Source organism: Hordeum vulgare, chromosome 3H (genome assembly GCF_904849725.1).
Source record: "Hordeum vulgare subsp. vulgare chromosome 3H, MorexV3_pseudomolecules_assembly, whole genome shotgun sequence".
Classification (NCBI taxonomy): domain Eukaryota; kingdom Viridiplantae; phylum Streptophyta; class Magnoliopsida; order Poales; family Poaceae; genus Hordeum; species Hordeum vulgare.
This window is the reverse complement of record NC_058520.1, coordinates 550,282,246-550,303,486: the sequence shown is the minus strand read 5'-3', so window position 1 is coordinate 550,303,486 and position 21,241 is coordinate 550,282,246.

Sequence of the window (21,241 nt, the reverse complement as noted above, 5' to 3'; positions counted from 1 at the left end):
CTCAAGCTTGGAGATGCCCAAGGCATCCCAAGCCAAATTCAAGGACACCAAAAAGCCTATGCTTGGGGATGCCCCGGGAAGGCATCCCCTCTTTCGTCTTCAATCCATCGGTAACATTACTTGGAGCTATATTTTTATTCACCACATGATAGGTGTTTTTCTTGGAGCGTCTTGTATCATAGGAGTCTTTTCTTTTTGTTGTGTCACAATCATCCTTGCTGCACACCTTTTGAGAGAGACACGCACTCATCGTGATTTTGCTAGAATGCTCATCGTGCTTCACTTATATCTTTTGAGCTAGATAATTTTGCTCTATGTGCTTCACTTAGATCTTTTAGAGCACGGCAGTGCGTGACTTGGTAGTTGGCTTGTGCTATGAAAGTAGTCCCAAAGGTGATAGGTACCCAAAGAGGATACAAAAACTTCCATCTTCATGTGCATTTAGTAGAAATAGAAGTTTGATTTCTCTCAGTTAGTTTTGAGACGTGGATTTGGTAATATTAAGAGTTATATTCGTAGGGTGTTGTGAATCTAGAAATACTTGTGTTGAAGTTAGTGATTCCCGTAACATGCACGTATGGTGAACCGCTATGTTAGGAAGTCGGAGCATAATTGATCTATTGATTTTCATCCTTTGTGTTGCGGTCGCGATCGCGCGATGGTTTACACCTACCAACCCTTCCCCTAGGAGTATGCGTTTAGCACTTTGTTTCGATTACTAATAAAAACTTCCGCAACAAGTATGTGAGTTCTTTTTGACTAATGTGAGTCCATGGTATAGATGCACTTTCACCTTCCACCATTGCTACACTCTCTAGTACTGCGCAATTTTTGCCGGTGCACAAATCCACCATATTCCATCCTCAAAACAGCCACCATACCTACCTACTATGTCATTTTCATAGCCATTCCGAGATATACTACCATGCAACTCTGACCGTTCCGTTTCATGACTTGTGTCGTCACTCTCATATTGCCATTGCATGATTGTAAGATAGCTAGCGAGATGTTTCAACGTCATACGCCAAGCTAGATCATTGCACATCCCGGTAAACTGTCGAAGGCATTTCCTATAGAGTCATCATCGTTCTAATCTTTGAGCTGTGAGTAAATAAAAGTGTGATGGTCATAATTATTAGAGCATTGTCCCATGTGAGGAAATAAAAAAAAGAGGCCAAAGTTGCCCACAGAAAAAAAAGATATGGAAAGAGGCCAAAGAGCCCAAACAAAAGAGAGAGAGAAAAAGAGAGAAGGGACAATGCTACTATCTCTTTCCACACTTGTGCTTCATAATAGCACCATGTTCTTCATGATTGAGAGCCTCTCGTTTTGTCACCACCATATACTAGTGGGAATCTTTATTATATAACTTGGCTTGTATATTCCAATGATGGGCTTCCTAAAAATTGCCCTAGGTCTTCGTGATCAAGCAAGTTGGATGCACACCCACTAGTTCTCCTTTTGAGCTTTCACATACTTATAACTCTAGTGCATCCTTTGTATGGCAATCCCTACTCATTCACATTGATATCTATTAATGGGAATCTCCATAGTCCTTTGATACGCCGAGTCAATGTGACCATCTCCTCCTTTTTGTCTCACAACCTCCACCACACTCTATTCCACCATAGTGCTATATCCATGGCTCACGCTCATGTACTGCGTGAGAGTTGAAAAAGGTTTGAGAAAGTAAGAGTGTGAAAACAATCACTTGGCCAATACTGAGGTTGTGCATGATATAAATTAGTTGTGTGGGGATGATGGAGCATAGCCAGACTATATGATTTTGTAGTTATTTCGAAAGATCATGATTACCTTGCTAGTTTACTTGAAGTATTATTGTTTTCATGTCAATAGCAAACTATTGTTTTGAATCTTACGGATCTGAACATTCATGTCACATGAAAGAAGTTACAAAGGAAAACTATGCTAGCTAGCATTCCACATTCAGTCTTTATCACTTCCCTACTCGAGGATGAGCAGGAGTTAAGCTTGGGGATGCTTGATACGTCTCCAATGTATCTATAATTTTTGATGGTTCCATGCTATTATCTTGTCAGACTTTAGATGTTTTATATGCCTTTTATGTCTTTTTTGGGACTAACTTATTAACTCAGTGCCAAGTGCCAGTTCCTGTTTTTTCTGTGTTTTTTACCCCTTTCAGAGGAGAATTTTAAACGGTGTCCAAACGGAATAAAACTTCCGAAAATATTTTTTCTGAAACAGAAGATACACAGGGGACGTGAGAACCAAGGCAGAGGCCACCGGGGGAGGCCACAAGCCCCCTAGGCGCGGCCAGGGGGCCCGTGCCTAGCAGGCTTGTGCGCCCCCTGTGGCTCGTCTGCCCTACCTCTTCCGCCTATAAATTCCCGAAAAATCCAAAACTACGCAAGAGATCCACGAAAATACTTTTCCGCCGCCGCAAGCTTCTATCTCCGCAAGTTCCCGTTTGGGGCACGTTCTGGTTCCCTACTGGAGGGGGGATTCGGATACAGAGGGCTTCTTCATCAACACCATGGCCTCTCCGATGATGCGTGAGTAGTTCACCATAGACCTTCGGGTCCATAGCTAGTAGCTAGATGGCTTCTTCTCTCTCTTGGATCTTCAATACAAAGTTCTCCATGATCTTCATGGAGATCTATCCAATGTAATCTTCTTTTGCGGTGTGTTTGTTGAGATCCGATGAATTGTGGATTTATGATCAGATTATCTATGAATCTTATTTGAGTTTCTTTTGATCTCTTATATGCATGATTTCGTATCCTTGTAATTCTCTTCGAGTAGTGGGTTTTGTTTGGCCAACTTGATCTATGATTCTTGCAATGGGAGAAGTGCTTGGTTTTGGGTTCATACCGTGCGGTGACCTCACCCAGTGACAGAAGGGGTAGCGAGGCACGCATTATGTTGTTGCCATAAAGGGTAAAAAGATGGGGTTTACATCATTGGTTTGAGTTTATGCCTCTACATCATGTCATCTTGCTTAAGGCGTTACTTTGTTCGTCATGAACTCAATACACTAGATGCATGCTGGATAGCGGTCGATGTGTGGAGTAATAGTAGTAGATTTAGAAAGTATCAGTCTACTTGTTTCGGACGTGATGCCTATATGTATGATCATTGCCTTAGATATCGTCATGACTTTGCGTGGTTCTATCAATTGCTCGACAGTAATTTGTTCACCCACCGTAATATTTGCTATTTTGCGAGAAGCCTCTAGTGAACACTATGGTCCACGGGTCTACTTCACATCATATTTTCAGCCTTACACTTTTACTTCGTTGCACTTTCCGCCTTCAGATCTCACATTGCAATCAATCTTGAAGGGATTGACAACCCCTTTATAGTGTTGGGTGCAAGCTCGTTTGTGTTTGCACAGATACTCTAGACACTTGGCTTGATTCTGCTGCTGGATTGATACCTTGGTTCTCAAAACTGAGGGAAATACTTACTGCTCCTGTGCTGCATCACCCTTTCTTCTTTAAGGGAAAAACCAACGCAAGCTCAAGAGGCAATAGTGGTGGCTATGGAAGGTATGGAGGGCTCACTACCGCCACCCACCAAGAAGCGAAGGAGGAGATCGGAGAAGAAATGATCTAAAGGCGCCACAGCTGCTTCAAGCAGCCAGCCGCCTCTAAAGCCCCAGGAGGTAGACAGAATACCTGTCGTAGGTGCAGATCGTTTCCATGTCGCCGGCAACCCGATCCTACCACCGAAAGTGCTAGAGAACATACAGAACAATGATCTAAGGAGACTTCATGATGATGTGTTGGCCATAGATAGAAGAATTCTCAACACAGAAAAACCAGGATCCTACCCGCTTTACCTGGCTTTGGTTCCGGGTGCGATGTCATACGTCGACAGATGGCCCGCGGATAAGTTCATCCTGCGATTTGACTACATCTACGACATGTTCCACATGACCAAGTTGGATTTTTAGTTCATCCGCCTGCATGCGTTGTATCTCAACTACATCATCAGGCGCGAGAACATAGAATATATCTGCATTGCGGACCATAATATATGAACGAGAGCTTCTTGGCAGTCTGCAAAGAGCATCGTGCCTATGCGAGCAAGTACATCAGCTATTTCATGATCGCTAATAAGGACAAGGAAATGATTCTCCTGCCTTATCATCCCACGTAAGTCATCCACTGATATCCTTTCGTAAGTTTTGATCATTCCTTTGCAAGCATTGAGGCTAATCTGAGGTGCACCTATTTTGCGCAGCGGGGGGTGGGGGCGCCCTCATATGTTTTTACCCGCAATACTCCCATGATCTGTTCTTGGACTCGTCGAAGAACATCGAGAAAAAGGATTACACACACATAAAGAGTGTTCTCAGTAGTGACTTTATAACCGTTGACCATACTGGTGGATATATCAAGGTGAAAAAGTACAGGAATCAAGTGCCGACTTTCGGCCATAAGACCGACTTCTCGTGCATCCACCAACCGAACACTAGTAAGGCTCATGGATTCTACCTCATGCATCGCATGATCGAGTACAGAAGGGATAAACAATGCCTTCACATGTCAGCTAATTCTGCTGATGCCGATATTGTCAACTGGGCCAGAAGCATAGGAACGATACCGGATCATCGAATCCGATTGGTTTTTTATCACATACAGTGTGAACTTGCCCAAGTGATCATGAAGCAGGTCGTCGAACAAGGAGGGATATTCTTCCATGGGCCAATGAGGCGGGAGAATGTCCGAGAACTGCTACGCGCTCAGCATATAGACCTAAAGCCTTTCAAGCAGCTCGGGTCATTCATCCCTGACTATGAAGATTGTGGCGCCGACATGCAGGAGTGCTTGACAATGACAATGTGTGTTTATAATTTGTACTACTGGCTTTCTATGAACTAGCGTTTGCATTGGTCTAGTTAATTAGTTTGTGTATGAGGAACTTCGTTATTTATGTTTACTGCTTGTATTTTGCTAACTATGCCTCTTTGTGTTTCTCAAGTACATTATGTTGCATATTATATATCGTTGTTAATCAACTTACGATACAGGTACATAGATCGGAGATGGCGAAGGGCTGCTACGCCGTATTCATTAGGAGGGTTCCAGGAGTGTATGACCACTGGCCAGACGCTCAGGCCCAGTTGGACAGGTACCCGGGAGCTAGCCATACATGGTTCGACAGCAAAGCCAAAGCGGAAATGAGTTACTTGAGGTGGATGCTACGGCAAGAGACGGAGCGAAACCGGTGCCTCAAGAAGTACTGCATAGTCGCGCTCTTGCTCATGTTGATCGCTCTTCTCTTCTACATGATGGTTTAGATAGGGATGATGAAACTTGTGGGTGTGCCATGACTTGTGTGTATCGCTATTTTCAAGATTTGATGATATTTGTGTTGGATAATGATTTATATGTTGGATAATGATGATGATGGTATAAATGATGAGACTACTTTATGTGTATGATATGCTGAGAATAATACATGTTTATTATGATATGATGAAACTACTATTTAGAGCATGCACAAATACGTAGAGGGGGCATAAATACGACGGGAATTAAATATTGAAAGCAGGAATATTAGCAGTAGCGCTGGAATATTAGCATTAGCACTGGCTTTACCAGTAGCGCTTTAAAGCCAGCGCTACTGCTAACAGGTTAGCTGTAGCGCGTTAGCAGTAGCACTGCCCCCAGCACTACTAGTAAGAGGAAAAACAGCGCTAGTGGTAGGCTTTCTCCTAGTAATGAGAAGATATACCCTATTATCATTAGTGCTGACCTTGCAGAGCATAAAGAAATGAGATTACTCAAAACTTTAAGGAAGCACAGGGCTTCTATTGGTTGTACTCTTGATGATCTTAAGGGCATATGCCCGACTCTGTGTCATCACAAGATTAATATGGAACCGGATGCTGAACGAGTTGTTGATCATCAACGCTGTCTCAACCCTAAGATGAAAGAGGTGGTAAGAAGTGACATACCAAAACTTCTGGAGGCGAGTTTAATCTATCTTATTGTTGATAGTAGATGGGTAAGTCTTGTTCATTGTGTTCCTAAGAAATGTGGTACAACTGTTGTTCCTAATGACAAAACTAAACTTATTCCACAAAGGATAGTAACTGGTTATAGGAAGGTAATTGATTTCTCGAAATTGAATAAAGCTACTAGAAAAGATCACTACCCCTTGCCTTTTATTGATAAAATGTTAGAAAGATTATCTAAGCTCACACACTTTTGCTTTCTTGATGGATATTCTGGATTCTCTCAAATACCTGTGTCAAAAGAGGACTGCTTCCAGTTGCTCAACAATTAGCAATTGTCTTGCAAAGGCCCACTAGCGTGTGGGATCGCGGCAGTTTTCGAGGGTAGAGTATTCAACCCAAATTTGTTGGTTCGACACGATGGGAGTGAAAGGATATTCTCCAGTATTAGCAGTTGAGTTGTCGGCTCAATCACACCTGAAAGATTAGTATCTGTAAGAAGGATATAAGCAGCAAAGATAGTATGATAGCAACGGTGCTAGGAAAGAATCTGTTGATGGCAGATTATTCCTAACTGAAGTATCAATGGCGCTAGAAAAGTATTGTAGCAGGTAGCAGCAGAGTAACGAGTAACAGCAGTGGCAAGGAACAGCAGAAGTGACAGAAGTAGCAAGTAGCGACAGTAGAATGTAACAACAACAACAAGTAGCAGTAGTAGCAACAGTAGTGGCAGCAGCAGCAGGACAAAGCAAGTAACAGTAGCAGCAACGGTAGTAACGGCAGAGCAAGTAACAAAGGCAGTGGGACAAACTCGTAGGCAATGGATCGGTGATTTGTTGGATGACATTCATCCAGTTATAACACGGAGAGATATGTGGCTAGCTCCCGTTCGTCAATGTGATGTAGGCATGCATTCCGTGTGTAGTCATACGTGCTTAGGGAAAAGAACTTGCATGGCATCTATTGTCCATCCCTCCCGTGGCAGTGGGGTCCAAATGGATACTAAGGGATATTAAGGTTCTCCTTTTAATAAAGAACCGGACCAACGCATTAGCACTTGGTGAACACATGAACTCCTCAAAATATGGTCATCACCGGGAGTGGTTCCGGTTATTGTCACTCCGGGGTTGCCGGATCATAACACATAGTAGGTAACTACAACTTGCAAGATCGGATCTAAAACACACATATATTGGCGACAACATAATAATTTCATATCTGAATTCATGGTACTCGGGCCCTAGTGACAAGCATTAAGCATGGCAAAGTAGTAGCAACATCAATCTCAGAACATAGTGGATACTAGGGATCAATCCCCGTCAAAACTAACTCGATTACATGATAGATCTCATCCTACTCATCACCGCCCAGCTAGCCTACGAATAGATTACTCACGAACGATGAAGAGCTTCATGGAATTGGAGACGGAAGAAGGTTGATGATGACGATGGAGACGATCTCCTTGATCCGGAGCCCAAAACGGACTCCAGATCTGCCCTCCAGGGCAAGAACGGGATGTGGCGGCGCCTCTGGATTGTGAAACGCGATGAACTCCTCTCTCCTGATTTTTTTACAGGACGAAAGGGAATAAATAGCGCTCGAATTGGGGGCGGCAGAGCCACGTGGGCCCCACAAGCCTGGTAGTCACGGCCAGGGGGGAGGCCGTAGCTACAGGGCTTGTGGCCCACTGGCCCGTCCCCTCCGATGGATCCTTGCGCAGGTATTTTTCATATTTTCCAGTAATATTCTCCGTAAATTTTTAGGACGTTCTGAGAACATTCATTTCTGCACAAAAATAACACCATGGCAATTCTGCTGAAAACATCGTTAGTCCGAGTTAGTTCCATTCAAATCATGCAAATTAGAGTCCAAAACAAGGGCAAAAGAGTTTGGAAAAGTAGATACGATGGAGACGTATCAACTCCCCCAAGCTTAAAACTTTGCTTGTCCTCAAGCAATTCAGTTGACAAACTGAAAGAGAAAGAAAAACTTTGACAAACTTTGTTTGATCTTGTTGTTCCAACTATGTCTAACTCATAACCAGAATTTCAGCAAGATCACAAGTTAACCACATAAGCAAGTGACACATAGGTCTCACGATAAACTAATATCAATGGCATAAACAGCTAGCGAGCAAATAATAATGAGTTTCAGATACCAACAATTCAATCAAAACAAGCATGAAGCAATATGAATAGGTGGTATCTCGCTAGCTCTTTCTAAGACCGCAAAACATAAATGCAGAGCACTTTCAAAGATCAAGGGCTGACTAAACATTGTAATTCATAGCAACGAAGATCCATTCATAGTCATACTCAATATCAATCAAAAGCAAAGCATAAAAATGCCAGAGGTGCTCTATAATTGGTGCTTATATAAGAAGAGGATCACTCAACAGGAAAATACATAGACAGACCCTTCGCAGAGGGAAGCATTGATTTGTAGAGGTACTAGAGCTCAAGCTTTGAAAACAGAGATAATAATTTTGGGTGGCATGCTTTCATTGTCAACGCAATGACCAAGAGTTCTCAATATCTTCCATGCTACTTATGCTATAGGCAGTTCCCAAACAGAAAAGTAAAGTTTTAACTCCCCCACCACCAATCAATCACACTCCACGGCTAGCTGAATCCTCGGGTACCTGATACGTCTCAAACGTATCTATAATTTTTTATGGTTTCAAGCTGTTATCTTGTCAACTTTGGCTGTTTTACATACCTTTTATATCTTTTTTGGGACTAACTTATTAATTCAGTGTCAAGTGCCAGTTCCTGTTTTTTCTGTGTTTTTGACTCTTTTCAGATCTAATTTTGGAACGGAGAACAAATGGAATAAAATCCCCGAAATAATTTTTTCCAGAACCGAAGAAGATCGGGGGACTTGAGGGCCAAGGCAGGGGGCCCATAGGGAGCCCACAAGCCCTGACGTCGTGACCAGGGGGGCCCGCGGCGACCAGGCTTGTGGCCTCCCTCGCGCTCCCCTGCCCTAGCTCTTTCGCCTATATATTCCCTAAAATCCCAGAAAAAATCAGGGCATCCACGAAAACACTTTTCCGCCGCCGCAAGCTTCCGTTTCCGTGAGATCTCATCTGGAGACCCTTCCCGGTGCCCTGCCGAAGGGGACTTTGGAGTTGGAGGGCTTCTACATCAACATCATCGCCTCTCCAATGACTCGTGAGTAGTCCACTTCAGACCTACGGGTCCGTAGTTAGTAGCTAGATGGCTTCTTCTCTCTCTTGGATCTTCAATGCAAAGTTCTCCTTGATCTTCATGGAGATCTATCCAATGTAATCCTCTTTGGCGGTGTGTTTGTCGAGATCCGATGAATTGTGGACTTGTGATCAGATTATCTATGAATTATATTTGAGTCTTTGCTGATTTCTTATATGCATGATTTGATATCCTTGTAAGTCTCTCCGAGTCTTGAGTTTTGTTTGGCCAACTAGATCTATGATTCTTGCAATGGGAGAAGTGCTTGGTTTTGGGTTCATACTGTGCGGTGACCTTTCCAAGTGACAGAAGGGGCAGCAAGGCACGCATCATGTTGTTGCCATCAAGGGTAACAAGATGGGCTTTCATCATAGATTTGAGATTGTCCATCTACATCATGTCATCTTGCTTAAGGCGTTACTCTGTTCTTATGAACTTAATACACTAGATGCATGTTGATAGCGGTCGACGTGTGGAGTAATAGTAGTAGATGCAGAAAGTATGGGCCTACTTGTTTTCGACGTGATGCCTATAGATATGATCATTGCCTTAGATAACGTCATGATTTTGCGCGGTTCTATCAATTGCTCGACAGTAATTTGTTCACCCACCGTTGCCAGGGAAGGTCTTTTGTTGCACTTAGGAGAAGTATTTCTAGCGCCGTTGCCGGGGAGAGATCAAGTCAAGATCTATCCAAGTAGGTGTCACAAACTCATATGTTGCATTTACCCTTTTTGCCAGCTGCCTCTCGTTTTCCTCTCCCCCACTTCACATTTGCCGTTTTCTTTTGCCTTTCTCCCTTGCCGTTTTCATTTGCCTTTTGTCGTTTTCATTTGCCAGTTTTCTTGCTTGCTTGTGTTCTTGTTTGTTTGTTGAAGTCATCATGACTGAGAACACCAAACATTGCGACTTCTCGAATACTAATAATAATGATTTTATTAGTACTCCGATTGCTCCCGCCACTAGTGCGGAATCATATGAAATCAACGCTGCCTTGCTGAATCTTGTTATGAAAGAGCAATTTTCTGGCCTTCCTAGTGAAGATTCCGCATCCCATCTCAATACCTTCATTGAACTTTGCGATATGCAAAATAATAAAGATGTGGATAATGATGTTGTTAAATTGAAGTTTTTTCCTTTCTCGTTGCGAGATCGCAAAAAAACTTGGTTTTCTTCTTTGCCCAAAAATAGTATCGATTCTTGGGATAAGTGCAAAGATGTTTACAGATCCAAGTATTTTCTCTCCGTAACAATATCATGAATTTCAAGCAACTTGATCATGAACACGTTGCACAATCTTGGGAGAGGATGAAGTTAATGATTAGAAATTGTCCCGCTCATGGCTTGAGTTTGTGGATGATTATACAAATCTTTTACGCTGGTTTCAATTTTGCTTCTCGCAATATCTTGGACTCCGCCTCAGGTGGAACGTTCATGGAAATCATGTTAGGAGAAGCTACAAAACTCCTAGACAATATCATGACCAACTACTCTTAGTGGCACACTGAAAGGTCACCTGCTAGCAAAAAGGTACACGCTATAGAAGAAATTAACTCGCTTAGTGCTAAGATGGACGAGTTGATGAATTTGGTTGCTAGTATAAATGCTCCTTTAGATCCTAATGACATGCCACTATCTTCCTTGATTGAGAGTAGCAACGCTAGTTTGGACGTTAATTTTGTTGGTAGGAACAATTTTGGCAACAACAATGCTTTTAGAGGAAACTATGTTCCTAGGCCTTTTCCTAGTACCTCCTCTAACAACTATGGCAATTCCTACAACAACACTTATGGAAATCATAACAAATTACCCTCTAATTTAGAGAGTAATATCAAAGAGTTCATCAACTCTCAAAAGATTTTCAATGCGTCCATAGAGGAAAAACTACTCAAGATAGACGATTTGGCTAAGAGCGTTGATAGGATGTCTTGTGATATTGATGCTTTGAAAGTTAGATTTGCTCCTCCCAAGGTCAACTTGGAAGAAACTTTAAAAGCTATGCATGTCTCCATGAATAAGAGCAAAGAAAGAACCTCCCAAATTCGCGCTAAGCATGAATGGTTTAAAAGGGTGCGTTCTAGTGATGCAAATCACGAAGATCTTAAAGTGCTTGGTGTGACTCCTCTTGAGTCTTTGTTTTCGTGTGTCGAACCTATTGATGAAGGGGCTGGATATGAATCCACTTTGGTTGAAAAACGCCCCAATGATTCGGAGTTCACCTATCTTGATGATAAATGTGTGGAGAGTGGAGAAATCGAAATATTGTGTAGTAATGAAACTCCCACTTTGGACTTCAAGGAATTCAATTATGATAGTTGCTCCTTGTTTGAATGCATTTCCTTGATGCAATCCATTGGAAACTCTCCACATGCTTATAGCCAAAGCAAAGCCTTTACCGCACATATCGTAGATGCTATGATGAAATCTCTTGAAGAGAAACTCGAATTAGAAGTCTCTATACCTAGAAAACTTCATGATGAGTGGGAACCTACTATCAAAATCAAAATAAAAAACTATGAATGCAATGCTTTATGTGATTTGGGTGCTAGTGTTTCCGCGATTCCAAAGTCTTTATGTGATATTCTTGGTTTTCATGAGATTGAAGAGTGTTCTCTTAATTTGCATCTTGTGGATTCTACTGTCAAGAAACCCATGGGAAGGATCAATAATGTTCTTATTGTTGCAAATAAGAACTATGTACCCGTGGATTTCATTGTGCTTGACATAGATTGCAATCCTTCATGTCTCATTATTCTTGGTAGACCTTTCCTAAGGACTATTGGTGCTATCATCGATATGAAGGAAGGGAATATTAGATTTCAATTTCCTCTAAAAAAGGGCATGGAGCATTTTCCTAGAAATAAAATAAGATTGCCTTATGAATCTATGAAGAGGGCTACTTATGGGTTCAGCACCAAAGATGACTATACGTGATTCCATCACCTTATGCCTAGCTAAGGGCGTTAAACAATAGCGCTTGTTGGGAGGCAACCCAATGAATCTATCCTTTTTCTTTCTGTTTTGTGTTTTCTACACTTTCATAATTCTGTTATTATTGTGTTTTTTGTGTTTCTTTTGCGTTTGTGCCAAGTAAAACCGTTATGATTAGTCTTGGGGATGATCGTTTGGTCATGCTGGAAAAGACAGAAACTTTCTCCTCACGAAAAGAATTTTCATTTTTCTGTAAGAGCTTTTGATTTGATTCTTTTTGCTATTGATTGCTACGCAAATTCTTCAGACTTTCGGAATTTTTCAGAATTTTTGAAGTACCAGAAGTATACGAAGTATACAGATTGCTACAGACTGGTCTGCTGTTAACAAATTCTGTTTTTGTTGAGTTGGTTGCTTATTTTGATGAAACTATGGATAGTATCGGGGGGTATTAGCCATGGAAGATTGAAAATACAGTAACCCAACATCAACATAAGTAGAATTTAAGTTTGCTACAGTACCTAAGGAAGTGGTGGTTTGCTTTCTTATACTAATGTTATCACGAGTTTCTGTTTAAGTTTCGTGTTGTGAAATTTTCAAGTTTTGGGTGAAGTTCTTATGGACAAAGATATAAACGGTGGCAAGAGCTCAAGCTTGGGGATGCCCAAGGCACGCCAAGTTGATTCAAGGATGTCGTAAAAGCCTGAGCTTGGGGATGCCCCGGGAAGGCATCCCCTCTTTCGTCTTCAATCCATCGGTAACGTTACTTGGGGATATATTTTTATTCACCACATGTTATGTGTTTTGCTTGGAGCGTCTTGTATCGTAGGAGTCTTTTATTTTATTAGTGTTACAATCTTCCTTGCTGCACACCTAGAGAGAGAGACATGCACTCACCATGATTTTGTCGAGCTTCACTTATATCCTTTGATTAGGCAATTCAGCTCACATGTGTTTCACTTGTATCTTTTGAGCTAGTTGATTTTGCTCTATGTGTTTCACTTCTATCTTTTAGAGCACGGAAGCGCGTGGCATGGTAGTTGATCTATGCTATGAAAGTAGTCTCAAAAGGGGTAGTTATCCAAAGGGATAGGAAAACTTCCACCTTCATGTGCATTGAATAGTTAGAGAAGTTTGATTCATCTCAATTAGTTTTGAGTTGTGGTTGTGGTAATATTGAAGTTATACTAGTAAGGTGTTGTGGATCTAGAAATACTTGTGTTGAAGTTAGTGATTCCCGTAGCATGCACGTATGGTGAACCGCTATGTGATGAAGTCTGAGCATGATTAGTCTATTGATTGTCATCCTTTGTGTGGCGGTCGCGATCGCGCGATGGTTTATACCTACCAACCCTTCCCCTAGGAGTATGCGTTGAATGCTTTGTTTCGATTACTACTAAAACTTTTGCAACAAGTATATGAGTTCTTCATGACTAATGTCGAGTCTATGGTTTAGATGCACTTTCACCTTCCACTATCACTATCTTCTTTAGTGTCGTGCAACTTTTGCCGATGCACAAAACCCACCATATAGCCTCCCTCAAAACAGCCACCATACCTACCTACTATGGATTTTTCAAAGCCATTCCAAGATATATTGGCATGCAACTACCACCATGACATGTGACACCACTTCTACATTGCCATTGCATGATCATAAGATAGCTAGCATGATGTTTCCATTGATGTCTATGCCATGCTAGATTATTGTCACGGTACACTACCGAAGGCATTCCATATAGAGTTATCATTGCTCTAAGTTTTGAGTTGTAAGTGTGATGATCATCATTGATGGAGCATTGTCCCATGTGAGGAAATAAAAGAGGCCAAAGAGCCCACCAAAAAAATGAGAGAAAAAGAGAGAAGGGACAGTGCTACTATCTTTCCACACTTGTGCTTATGAAGCACCATGATCTTCATGATTGAGAGTCTCTCGTTTTGTCACCACCATATAGCTAGTGGGAAATTTTCATTATATAACTTGGCTTGTATATTCCAATTATAGGCTTCCTCAATTGCCTTAGGTCTTCGTGAGCAAGCAAGTTGGATGCACACCCACTAGTTTTCTTTAAGAGCTTTCACTTGCTCTTAGCTCTAGTGCATCATTTGTATGGCAATCCCTACTCATTCACATTTATATCTATCGATGAGCATCTCCATAGCTCATTGATATGCCTAGTCAATGTGACCATCTTCTCCTTGTTTGGCTTGCAACCTCCAGCACACTCCATTCCACTTATAGTGTTAAAACCATGTCTCACGCTCATGTATTGCGTGAGAGTTGAAAAAGTTTGAGAAAGTAAAGGTGTGAAAACAATTACTTGGCCAATACCGAGGTTGTGCATGATTTAAATTCGTTGTGCAAGGATGATAGAGCATAGCCAGACTATATGATTTTGTAGGGATATCTTTCTTTTGGCCTTGTTATTTTGAAAGTTCATGATTACCTTGCTAGTTTGCTTGAAGTATTATTGTCTCCACGTCAATTGCAAACTATTGTTTTGAATCTAATGGATCTGAACATTCACGTCACATAAGAGGAGTTACAAAGGACATCTATGCTAGGTAGCGTGAAAGCATCAAAAATTCATTCTTTCTCACTTCCCTACTCGAGGACGAGCAGGAGTTAAGCTTGGGGATGCTTGATACGTCTCAAACGTATCTATAATTTTTGATGGTTTCATGTTGTTATCTTGTCAACTTTAGATCTTTTATATACCTTTTATATCTTTTTGGGACTAACATATTAATTCAGTGCGAAGTGCGAGTTTCTGTTTTTTTCTGTGTTTTTGACTCTTTTCAGATCTGATTTTGGAACGGAATCCAAATGGAATAAAATCCCCGAAATAAATTTTTCCAGAACAGAAGAAGATCAGGGGACTTGAGGGCCAAGGCAGGGGGCCCACAGGGAGCCCACAAGCCCTGACGTCGCGGCCAGGGGGCCCGCGGCGACTAGGCTTGTGGCCTCCCTGGCTCTCCCCTGCCCTAGCTCTTTCGCCTATATATTCCCTAAAATCCCAGAAAAAATCAGGGCATCCACGAAAACACTTTTCCGTCGCCGCAAGCTTCCGTTTCCGTGAGATCTCATCTGGAGACCCTTCCCGGTGCCCTGCCGAAGGGGACTTTGGAGTTGGAGGGCTTCTACATCAACATCATCGCCCCTCCAATGACTCGTGAGTAGTCCACTTCAGACCTACGGGTCCGTAGTTAGTAGCTAGATGGCTTCTTCTCTCTCTTGGATCTTCAATACAAAGTTCTCCATGATCTTCATGGAGATCTATCCGATGTAATCCTCTTTGGCGGTGTGTTTGTCGAGATTATCTATGAATTGTGGACTTGTGATCAGAATATCTATGAATTATATTTGAGTCTTTGCTGATTTCTTATATGCATGATTTGATATCCTTGTAAGTCTCTCTGAGTCTTGAGTTTTGTTTGGCCAACTAGATCTATGATTCTTGCAATGGGAGAAGTGCTTGGTTTTAGGTTCATACCGTGCGGTGACCTTTCCCAGTGACAGAAGGGGCAGCAAGGCACGCATCGTGTTGTTGCCATCAAGGGTAACAAGATGGGATTTCATCATAGATTTGAGATTGTCCATCTACATCATGTCATCTTGCTTAAGGCATTACTCTGTTCTTATGAACTTAATACACTAGAGGCATGCTGGATAGTGGTCGACGTGTGGAGTAATAGTAGTAGATGTAGAAAGTATCGGTCTACTTGTTTTGGACGTGATGCCTATAGATATGATCATTGCTTTAGATAACGTCATGACTTTGCGCGGTTCTATCAATTGCTTGATAGTAATTTGTTCACCCACCGTCTACTTCCTTTCATGAGAGAAGCCACTAGTGAACACTACGGCCCCCGGGTCTGTTCACAACTATCATCTCCACTTTTACTTTTACTTTGCTTTGTTTACTTTTTGCTTTCAGTTCTCACTTTGCAAACAATCTATAAGGGATTGACAACCCCTTCATAGCGTTGGGTGCAAGCTCTTTGTGTTTGTGCACGTACTTGTGACTTGACGCGATCCTCCTACTGGATTGATACCTTGGTTCTCAAACTGAGGGAAATACTTACCGCCGCTGTGCTACATCACCCTTTCCTCTTCAAGGGAACACCAACACAAGGCTCCAAGGCCGCAGGAGAATCCTTTGCATATTTGCCAAGGAAGTCCCTATAGGAGTAGCCCGTAGCAGAAGGATTCCTGGCGCCGTTGCTAGGGAAGGTCTTTTGTTGCCGTAGCAGTACCGTCCATACTAACATCAATCTGGGGGGAGTCTTCTTTTACAGTTTTGTTTTCCATTTAAGCGTGGAACTGGGCATTCCAATTACCGGCCCCTTTCTCGTGAATGACAGTGAATAAACACATGTCAAGGATAACACGCCTAACATGGAAGATACCAATAGCCCCCTGTCACCACATGAGCGGTTCGGGCATGCAAAACTGATTATTTCTTGAAGGTTTAGAGAATGACACATGCAAATTTACTTGGAACGGCAGGTAGATACCGCAAATAGGTAGGTATGGTGGACTCTCATGGAAAAACTTTTGGGTTTATGGAAGTGAATGCACAAGCAGTATTCCGCTTAGTACAAGTGAAGGCTAGCAAAAGACTAGGAAACGACCAACTAGAGAGCGACAACAGTCATCACGATGCAATGAGTTTGACTAACATTGAGTGCAAGCATGAGCAGGATATAAATCACCATGATCACGAACATCATAGAGGCTATGTTGATTTTGTTTCAACTACATGCATGAACATGCGCCAAGTCAAGCCACTTGAATCATTCAAAGGAGAATACCATCCTATCATACTACATCATAGTCATCTCAAGATCTATGTTGGTATTCAAGACAAACCATTATAAGCTCCTAGCTAATTAAGCATGGCATCAGAAACTATGATCTCTAAGTTGTCATTGCAAACATGGTTCTCTCTCAACAAAGCTGAATCTGGGACGACAAGCTAGTCATATTTACAAAAACAAAATAGATAGAATTCATACCAGCTTTTCCAGTCTCAGTCACTTCATCATATATCATCATTATTGCCTTTCACTTGCACGATCGAACGATGTGAAAAATAATAAGAGTGCTCGTGCATTGGACTAAGTTGAATCTTCAGGAAAACACAAAGGAGAAGACAAAGTAATATGGCTCTTTAACCAATGAATAGGTATGCATGCGAGAGCCACTAAACATTGTAACCATGATCTTCTACCTCGACTCAAAGAAAAAGATAACTATTTACACAGGAAAGCTCCCAACAAGCAAAAGAAGAAAGGAAAATCTTTTTGGGTTTTCTCAAAAGGACACAAAACAAGAAAACAAGAAAACGAAAATAAACTAGCATGGATAATACAGTGGCAAAGTGTAAACACCGACTAACAAAGTGAAATCATAAGCATGAATGTAAAGCTGGTGCAAACACGTACTCCCCCAAGCTTAGGCTTTTGGCCTAGCTTGGTCTACTCCCAAGAAGGGAAATAACCAGCTCCGGGATACTCCGGAGCGGACTATGGATGCCACTGCCGTGTGAGCTCCTCTCGCTCCCACTGATAAACTGGCGTCTGGTACTCGACTGGCGGCTCGGGCACGGGCACTTGTGGTTGGTCCAAGCCCCAATACGCGTAGATGTCCGAGGGCATAATAATGTACCTCCCTGCATAAAGGTTGAACAAAGAAGGAGGAGGCAAAGTAATAGTCTCTCAAGTACCCTGACTAAATACCAGGTTATAAATCATTCGTCTACTAGCATCTCTATCCAGAAAATCATGGCGAACCATGATGTCATAATCCAGATATTTCTCAGGAAGAAGCATTTCTTCTTCCTCGTGAAGTCTAATAGGTATCTCAAAGTGTCTAGCAAGACGAGTAGCATAGATACCTCCATAGACGACACCTTTTGAACGGTTTGTGTTCAACCGCTGAGCTACTATAGCACCTAGGCTATAAGTCTTATTGTTATAAAGGCCTTCGCGCAAAACCGCAAGGTCTGGAGAGCTAAGTGATCCAGCCTCCCCACGGCCAATCAAACATTTTCCACAAATAATGAGAAGTACCGAAGCACAGGAAAATGTATGCTAGCAATTCTAGTGCGAGACACTCCTCTCTCTTCTCCAACAACAATAGTACCTATGAAAGCCTCCAAGTCCCGTGGACGAGGATCATGAATATCCCCAACATAAGGTAATTTGCACACATTGCAAAAATCATGTAGTGTCATGTGGTGGGGGATATCGTATAACATGAACTCAACCATAGGAGGATTCTTCCTCGGATAAAAGTTGAAGCTTTGAACGAAAATATTGGTGAGGAGGAGGTATTGTGGGCACTTATCTTCAACAAACGCGGTAAGACCTGCGTTCTCCACCAAGTAATAAAATTCATCACTTGGCCACTCGCACAGCCAAATGAGCAAGAACACGGGTTTGAGCTGCGAAACGATTTTTTCTGGAGGTAGAAGAAGAGGATGGGAGCTGGAATGAGTGGAGGGGGTCCCTATGGGCCTCACAAGCTTGGTAGCCGCGGCCAGCTCTCAGTCCCAGTATTTTTCAAAAAATCCAAAAAAATCATATTTGATTTTCAGGACCATCGGAGAACTTTTATTTTCGGGGTACTTATCTCCGGGACGCTAAAACAGGGAACAGGGAAAACTAAACTAAATCTATCATTTTTCTTCTAAGCAACAGAAAGTGAAAGATTAAAACAGAGGTATGTGACTCCTTGATTCATCCATTTCATGGTCATCGAAAGAAATCCGTCAATGGGGTTGATCAAATCCTCATGACAAAACTTTTTCAAATCGCAAAAGGAAACGGAGAATTGTCGAATAGCCACTAAGTCACCTCAATGGGGATATGAATCCCCCCAACAAGTAAATCATACTTCATCTTAACACGAGGAATAGGGCATTCAAAGCTCCCAATAAGAATCGATGAAGTTTTTTCGATAGCATTGATGCAATGTACTTGATATCGTTTCTTCGGAAAGTGCACTGTATGCTCATTACCGTTGACATGGAAAGTGGCATTGCCTTTTTTGCAATCTATAACAGCCCCTACAGTGTTTAAAAAGGGTCTTCCGAGGATGACAGCCATGGCATCGTCCTCAGGAATATCCAAGATAACAAAGTCTGTTAAGATAGTGGTGTTAGCAACCACAACATTCACATCCTCGCAAATTCCGACAGGGAAAGCAGTTGATTTGTCGGCCATTTGCAAAGAAATTTCAGTGGGTGTCAACTTATCTAGTTCAAGTCTACGATAAAGAGAGAGAGGCATAACACTAACACCGGCTCCAAGGTCACATAAGGCAGTTTTTACGTAGTTTCCTTTAATGGAGCAAGGTATAGTGGGCACTCCGGGATCACCAAGTTTCTTAGGAGTTCCACCTTTGAAAGTGTAATTGGCAAGCATGGTAGAGATCTCAAGATCTGGTATCTTCCGTTTATTAGTCACGATATCTTTCATGTACTTGGCATATGGAGACATTTTGAGCATATCAATTAACCGCATCTGCAGAAAGATGGGTCTTAACATTCCAATAAAGCGCTCAAAATCCTCATCATCCTTTTTCTTTGATGGCTTAGGAGGAAAGGGCATAGGTCTCTGAACCCATGGTTCCCTTTCTTTACCGTGCTTCCTTGCAGTGAAATCATTCTTATCGTATCTTCTATTCTTAGGCTGTGGGTTATCAAGATCAGGTTCAATATCCACATCCTTTTCATTTCTAGGTTGAGAATCAACATGAACATCACTATTGATATCATCATTAGGCTCATGTTCATCACGAGATTGTGTTTCAGCATCAGAGACAGAGGCATCGTTTGGACTCTCAGGTGTAGCAGCAACAGGGTTGCTAGCGTGCAAGTTCCTATCATCTTTCTTCTTCTTCTTAGGATGACTGGGTGTATCAGCATTAATTCCTTGAGAATCTTGATCAATTCTCTTAGGATGGCCTTCAGGATACAAAGGTTCCTCAGTCATTTTGCCTCCTCTAGTAATGACTCTAACAGAGTTGTCATTTAATTCATTGAGCAAGTCATTATGAGCTTTAAGTACTTGTTCTACCTGAGTAGTAATCATAGAGGCATGTTTACTCAGAAGCTTCAGATCATTGACATTTCTATCTACACAAGCACTTAAATGACTAAGCATACGAGTACTTTGTTCCAATTGTCTGCTAACATAATCATTGAAACTCTGTTGTTTGGCAACAAAGTTGTCAAATTCATCAAAGCATAGGCTAGCAGGTTTGTCAAAAGGAATATCACTCTCATTGAATCTACGCAGAGAATTCACCTCTACTACTTGTATCGGGTTATCGAGACCATGGATCTCTTTGATGGGCGGTAGATTTTTGACTTCTTTAGATCTAATGCCTTTATCTTGCATAGATTTCTTGGTTTCTTGCATATCTTCGGGAGTGAGGAATAGAATACCTCTTTTCTTAGGAGTTGGCTTAGGAGGTGGTTCGGGAATAGTCCAAGCATTATTGTTGATCAAGATGTTATTCAGTAGAATCTCAGCTTGTTCTATAGTTTGTCCCCTAAAAACACAACTGGCACAACTATCTAGGTGGTCTCTAGAAGCATCGGTAAGTCCGTTATAGAAGATATCAAGTATCTCATTCTTCTTAAGAGGGTGATCAGGCAAAGCATTCTGTAGCTGGATGATCCTCCCCCAAGCTTGTGGGAGACTCTCTTCTTTGAGTTGAGCAAAGTTGTATATTTCCTGCAAGGCAGCTTGCTTCTTATGGGCAGGTAAATATTTCTCACAGAAGTAATAGACCATATCCTGAGGACTACTCACACATCCAGGAGCAAGAGAAGTGAACCAGGCTTTAGCGTTATCCTTTAGAGAGAAAGGAAACAACTTAAGGATATAGTAGTAGCGGATCTTCTCCTCACTAGTGAAAAAGGTGGCTATATCATGTAGTTTGGTAAGATGGGCCACGACCGTCTCAGACTCATAACCGTGGAAAGGATCAGATTTGACTAGAGATATTATCTCAGGGTCGACGGAGAATTCATAATCCTCATCGGTGATAAAGACAGGTGAAGTGGCAAACTTCGGGTCGTATTTCATCCTAGCTTTCAGAGATTTTTCCTTCCACTTGAGAAGTAATTTCTCAGCATCA